The sequence below is a fragment of the Lipotes vexillifer genome, unplaced genomic scaffold, assembly GCF_000442215.2.
Source record: "Lipotes vexillifer unplaced genomic scaffold, Lipotes_vexillifer_v1.1 scaffold995, whole genome shotgun sequence".
NCBI lineage: Eukaryota > Metazoa > Chordata > Mammalia > Artiodactyla > Lipotidae > Lipotes > Lipotes vexillifer.
In genome coordinates this window covers 625,731-633,158 of record NW_006785389.1, presented here as the reverse complement: position 1 = coordinate 633,158, position 7,428 = coordinate 625,731, and positions in this window count along the sequence as shown.

Below are 7,428 nucleotides of genomic sequence, written 5' to 3'. Positions count from 1 at the left end.
TTTTTTTTTTTTTTTTTTTTTTTTTTTTTTTTTTTTGGAGGAGGAAGAGAGCAACAAATTAGAATATACTTGTAAGCATCTTAGATCCTTAGAAAGATTTATTGTGCATTATTTGAATCCTATCCATATTTTTTGAGTAATTGACTGTGCTGTTCCTTACTCCTAAATATTCCTGTAAAGGTGTAGGCATGAAAGATAAAAAGTCTTTTCCGCTTTGCTGTTTGAAAGGGGAAGTACTTGGAGCTTCCTTTTCAGCCATTTCGTCTACACTAACACTTTGGAACCTAATGCTGTGTAAGCCTTTACGATACGTGGATTGGCCTTTTGTAACCCCAAATTGGTTGGTTGCCACCTTGTACTTTGCAGTGGTTCTCATGCAAAAAATAGTTACAAGTTTTGTTATTTGTTTTTAAACCAACTTGATGTCTGTTGGATAGTGAATTCACAAAAGCTGAAGCTTCTCCCTGTGCATCTTGTATCTTTGCCTTTCAAGAGTGGTTGCAGCCATCCCTAGATCGCGCGCGTGCCTGATGAGGTTGAGAACCGTGGGGGCTCTCATGTAAGTTAGGACGGGGCTGCTGCCTCATCACTCCCTTTGCGCGCTCCCTGCCTTAAGCGACAAGTAGCAACGGGGCTTCGTCCGTGTGTGCCGCTACAACTCAGTTTTTGCACCCTGGGTGCCCAGGTGCGAGTATCCTTAGAGCTTTCTAGCGTGAAACTTAATTCTCGTCTTTACCTGTCTGACCCTCAACCCCATGTCTAACTTGCATTTAAAAAAAAAAAAGCTTTCTTTACAGTCAACTCAAGCTTAACGTGGACTCAGGTTCCCCAGCAGCCTTAATTTGTTTCGTTGCCATCTGTCCCTTCCTCTTAAAGAGTGCCCCCCTAAATAAGCAGTTGTCACCTATCCTTCAGAGCATCACATCTGTCTAGTCGCCTCGGTTTCCCGTGTGATCACAAGTCGACCTCACAGCTCGAGGTTTCCTGTGTCCTGTTCTGTGGACCACCTGTGCTCCCTTTGCTTCCCCGCCCCTCACATAATGACTATTAAGAAATCTTTTTGGCTTTGAGTTGGCTGGAAAAAAAAAATTTAAAAATTAAAAAAAAAATTTAAAAATTTTAAGGAGGATCTGGTAGATTAAGGGAGCAGAAGATAAGAGCTAGATTATTTGGGCGAGCAAAGTTAAAGTACCTGCTGGGGAAATGTGTCTAAATCTCCCTCTCCTAGGTCCGCACGGTTAGGGCTCGGGGAGAGCATATTGCAGCTGGAAGGAATGCCAAAGTCGAAGGAGGTTGGTAGGGTGAGAGCAGGAAGCAGAAAAGGGTAAGCCAAAGAAGGGGGAGTCCTGATAACGTCACCAGACCTAGGAGCGTGAGGAAGCAGTTGGAAGCAACATCAGGAGCGGGGATGGGAAGGCCAGGATGGGAAGAATGAATGAGCAGGATATCCTGGGCCTCTGAGAAGAAGGGGCCGTTTTGATGGCATGGTGTAGGCGAGGGCCAGCTGCATATGAAGACCCGAGGTTGGACACCTGGGAGAGCTGAGGGACAGTGAGGCACGGCCCCAGAGGAGGACCCTGAGGTGGGGGCCAGCGTCAGCGTCGGTGGGGTGAACCTGCGTTCGTCACTGTTGGCAGTATTAACTGGTAGAACCCTTCAGAAGGCGACTTGCCAAATGTCAGGGTGTCCGTTCCAGCCTTTGCTTAGTGAAACATTAGGAACAACTTAATGCCAAAAATAGGAGGACAATTAAGGGAACTTGTCGGTGGACTCCTAATGCAGCTGTTTAAAAATGATAATCATGGAGAGTTATGTAGCAACATGGAAATATATTTACGGAATACTAAGTGGAGAAAACAGGACACAGAATTATATTTATACTATAGTTATAACTGTTTAAAAATGTATGCTTATAGTCAAAAGCTGTCGTGGTGGTGGTGTTGTAGGCTTATAGTCGAGCATTATTTTCTTAAATTCCTTGAATGTTCTTCATCGTAGTGTTACTAAAAAGTTTATAATCACGTTTCCATTGTGAACATAATTTGAACTCATTATCAGGCACTTGGAAAACACAGAAAAGTGGAGGAAAAAAAATCCATATACCCCCTATCCGAAGACAGATATATCCTCACTATATTGTTTATCCTCGTTTCTGTGCACAGGTTTATGATTATAACTGTGTCAAAATGTGTACTCAGAATAACTGTTACCTTTGTGGAATTATGGTTAAACACTTTCATCTTAATGTTTTCAGATGTTCCTTATAGTAGTGTCCTGATAACAAAGTTTATTATGTTTGTTTCCATTACAAGCATAATACATACCCAGAGGAATAATTGGAAAATACAAAATAAATTAGAAAAGTCGCCCATATCCCCAACACCCAACAACTACTGTTCACATCTTGATCTGTTTTCTCCATCTCATGTCAGTGCACAAGCTTGTGATTATGACAGTGTTGAGTACGTGTGCATAAAGTCTAAAATGAAAAAAATATGGAAAATAATTAAAAGAGTGTTGTCGTTATGGGATTATGGTTAAACATTTTGTCTCAAATTCCTTGAATGATCTTTGGTGTTTTGGTACTAAATCTTAAGTATGTATTTTTCCACTACAAATATAGTACATACTTATGGCAGACTTCGGGGAGATTCAGCAAAGCAAAAGAAAAGAAATTCACCCATATTCCCGACACCCAACAACCATTGCTGTTGACACCTTGACCTGTGCACAGTCTGATGACTGCCGTGTTTGTGATGAGTGTGCAGAGGGTCAAAGATGGGAAGAGACACAGAAAGCAGTGAGGAAATGGTGTGTGAGGTCATTGTGGGATTACAGTTAAGTATTTTGTCTCGGTTACCTGGGACAGGCTTTCTCACAGTGTTTTGGGAACCTACCTTTATTCCATGTATTTCCATTATAAACACGGTATGTGTTCATTACAGAGACTTGGAAGTTACAGAAGTGTAGAAGAGAAACTCGCCCATATTATCATCATCCAAAGACTGTGGTTAACATCTTCATATATTTTCTTCATCTTGTTTCTGTGCACAGGTTTTTGGTTTGTTAATATGGTTGTGGTCGTTCTATCTATCTGTAATAGTGTCAACAATAAAAATAAAGTTAAAAATAAGATACTTCTCAGTCTCTTCTTTTGTCCATTTTAAGTGTTTGGGGTGGTTAAAAATCCAAAAATTTAGCGTCTCCTTAGGTCTTTAGGGTTAGTTTACAAATCTTATTCCAGTTTTAATTATTGCATATTTCAAGAGTTACTTCTAAGGGATCTTTTAGTACTACACGATCCCACATTTTTAACTGCACGAAGAAAATTAAAACGTATATTCCAATAGTGTTTGTTTTGTTTTGGTTTTTTTGCGGTACGCGGGCCTCTCACTGTTGTGGCCTCTGCCGTTGCGGAGCACAGGCTCCGGACGCGCAGGCGCAGTGGCCGTGGCTTACGGGTCCTCGCGGACCGGGGCACAAACCTGCAGTTCTCTGCATCGGCAGGCGGACTCTCAACCACTGCGCCACCAGGGAAGCCCTGCAGTAGTGTTTTAAACTTGATAATAACCGCAACAAGTATGTTTCAGTTACTTGAGTTTGCATTTAAAATTTTAATCCCGTTTAAATATAATATTCTCTCAAAAACAAGAATGATCCTGTAACATAGAAAACATGTTGCTGTTGTGGAGTCTCTTTAAAGTGTCCGTCCCTCACTCTTCCATGAGGTTAGATGGTTACCCCTGGTGGTGCCTGACTGACTCCAGGGTGGTCACAGCGTCGGTGATCCTTCTACGATAAGGGGCACCAGCGTTGGTCAGGGTGTGAGCCCCAATTCTCTTTTAAGACTACGAAAGGAAGTCTAGGAAGGGAAGGAAGTGAGGGTCGTTGGGGTTGCTTGACGGGCATTTAGGGAATTATTTTCTCCACCCGCACCTCACTTGCAGGGGTAACTGTGCCCCTGCCATGTTTATTCCCTGAGGTTTGACCCTTCCCTGGCCTCAGCTGATTGGTACCCATGGGTTCCCCATGTCCAGTCAGACTTGGGCTGAGGGCCACCTGGGTGGTCACACAGGCTGGGGCTGGGTGTGTTGGTGAACAAGGCCACGTGCCAGAGGGAAACTTGGTTCCTGGTGCTTCACCCACCCCAGTGCCTTAGGGATCCTGGCTGAACTGCCTACCTTTGGGTTCCCTAAGAACTCCTGCCTCATTACAGTAATCGTCCTTGCACTCGAGCTGGCTTTGTAGTATTTTGCTGTTTTAAGCAGCCCCAAATCATTTCCCCTTTCTGGGAACCACCGAGTCTTGGAATGCCACAGTGCCCTGCCCCTTCCCTGTCCAAAGGCTGAGCCCTGTGCCAATCAGGCTCCCTGAGCAGAAGGGCACACAGAAGTCATCCCAGTGGCAGCACTGACCATACATGAGTTCCTGCTACAGACATAGCCAAGAGCTGTTCTGGTAACTGTCCTTCCTGAGGCCTGATCGTTTAGTTCTTCCTTTGATTCTCTGAGTACCCATTATCCTTCCAGGCTATTCCTTACTTGCTTTACTTGGCCATAGTTAGTTATTTATAACCCCAAAGAGTCCTAACTGATACAGAAATGGATGCAGAAATGGGTTGGAGATAATAAACCCTGAGGGAAATTGGGATACTTGGAAACATTCAGTATTGGGCCTTGGAATGGGAAACTCAAAGACCAAGGCATGTGGCAGTAAAATATTTAAGTACTGCCCATGGTCGGTCATCTGGAGTCATCTGCTTCCTGGGATGAAGGGCTTGATAGCAGCTGTCACAAACAAATCCAAAGACTATGAAGGATGTCATCAGGGAGCTCAGCTCTGTGCTCTGTGGTGACCTAGAGAGGTGGGATTGGGGGTGGGGGTGGGGGTGGGAGGCTCAAGACAGGGGATATATGTATACATATAGCTGATTCACTTTGTTCTACAGCAGAAACTAACAATACTGTAAAGCAATTTTACTCCAATTAAAAAAAAAGACTATGAAGAGTGTCGAGATGAGAGGTACAGGTGGGTTTCTACCTTTAACCTGCAGGGCTCTGACTTTGGTCAGTTAAACCCATAGCCTTGCCCTATTCCCAATGTGAAAAGCTTGGGCAGCCCTAGGGAAACACGATCCTGGCAATCAGAATGGTGGGTCTAGGAGACTCGGAAACACTGAGACCACCCTGAAGGTCCAAACCCTTGAAAACACTCCTCATTCACCACTTCCATCCCACACAGAGGAAGTCGTTGGGGCTGCCCGTGGGAAGGGCAGCCGTTGAAATGCTCTCTGATGTTCTTGGCAATGGGAAGAACCTGAGTATTGAAAAGGGGGCCACTTCTCAGAGGAAGCATGGCTGGTGTAATCAGATCCTGGGGGGGATGGGAGTCCTGACACAGATTCATGGATGTGATGCCCCCGCAAAGGATTTATATAACAAAATAAGCCAAAGTCTAGGTCCAAAAGAGGCTGACTAGGGCCACCATACTGGAGTCACAATGTCCTTGAGTCTGTTTATAGACAATGTCGCTAGAGTCCAGGGACCCTTGAGGAAGGACTCTGTTGAACATAACACCTGTGCCTTATGGAGATAATCCATTTATTGATAAACAAACCTTCCAAGGACCAGTGGATGTTGCACCTAAACAAACACTCATCCTTGGGGTTGGGAGCATTGCAAGGTGAACAGCAATTAATATGTAATGTGCTGTCTGCAGGCAAGCCAGCTCCTGAGAACTGGGCTCTACATCTCCTAGTTGTACCTTCCTAATTTTTCATTTGGTTTAACTCATTCCTCCCCTGGGAAGGCATGAGTGAGGATGAAGCCAGGACTGGTACTATGTCCACCCTCCAAACAGCCAGACATCTGGGGGTAGGTTGATCACACCAAGCCCCTTTCATTGCAGAGAGGGCAATGTTTTATCCTCAATGGAACAGTGATGTGTTCTGGATTTAGATTTTCCTTTCCCTCCCCACCAGCCTCTTCTCAACATCTGTGGGCTTACTGTGTGTTTCATACACCACTTAGGCACCATATGTAGCAGTCATCCATCAGAATGATGCTCATAACAAGCAACCACAAAACCTCGATGACACCCAATAAATGTTTATTTCTCACACATCTAGGATCAGCTCAGCATCGGTGAGATGGCTCTGCTTACTTTGGCTGGGCTTGTTCACGTGCCTGGGGATTGGCTGGCTGTCAGCTGACGTCGGCTAGTAATAGCTGGGGTTGGGAGACTCAAACAACTCCCATCCTCCTGAGACTAGTGGACCACCTCCTTATGGTGGTGGCAAAATGCAAGAGAACAAGTGAAAATACCCAAGGCCTCTTGAAGCCTAGACTTGGAACTAGTATACTGTCACTTTCATCTCATTCTGTTGGCCAAAGAAAGTCACTTGGGGTGGGGAATATACTTCACCTTTAGGAAAGGAGTTAAAGCCACATGACAGAGAGGAGTGAAGAATCAGAGACATTAATGGAACCTCAATACCTTGCTCTTAACCAAGGAATTCTCTTCCCATGATTTATATCCCACACACCTGTATAATCCCTAAAAAATATCCTAGGTATATCCTAAGGAAAACTAAGCCATGGTCTTCGATGAGAGAAGCCACCATCTGACTTTGGAAAGCTGTTTTGCCAAATGTGATATATGCCCCAAACCTACTGTCCGTAGTTGGAAGAAAAAAGTCCAGGAACAAAGAATTGAAAACAGAGGTGTACTTCCTTCCATTGCACCTCATTACCCACTCTCCAAATTCTTGTTTCAGGGAGCCTGTTGATTTAGAACTCTTACTACCCAAGGGAACTTTTACAGCTGGAGACACAATAGTTCCATATAACTGGAGCTAGACTGTCCCCTAGCCTTCTGGGGTTCCCTCTCTGACCACTAGACAAATAGGCAAAAAGAAGATTATGATGATAACTGAGGTTGGCCCTAATTAACAAGTAGAAATATGGTCGGTTACTGCTTATTTTGATTATCTCTTGTCATGTAACAATTCCAAAACTTAGTGACTTAAAATAACAACCAACAATCATACATTTGCTCACAGTTCTGCAGACTGGATTGGACCCAGCTAGGATCTTCTGCTATCTTGTCTACAGTCACTCATGTGTTATAGTCATATATCATCTGGAGACTCAACTAGGGCTCCCTGAAGGGTTGGCTTCTCTCTTGCCTCAAGTTGAGAATTGCTGGCTGGTGAAGATCTCTCTAAGTCAAATCCAGCCCATAAAGACTGGAAGAGGTAGCTACTTGTTCAAATGTACAGAACAAAGCAAACCTACAAGGAACATGAATAATCAAGAAAACACAGCACAATCAAAGTAAGAAAACAAATCTCCAGTAACCAACATGGTAGAAATGGAAATCTGTGAACTGTCTTACAAAGAATTAAAAATAATCATCTTTAAAAAGCTC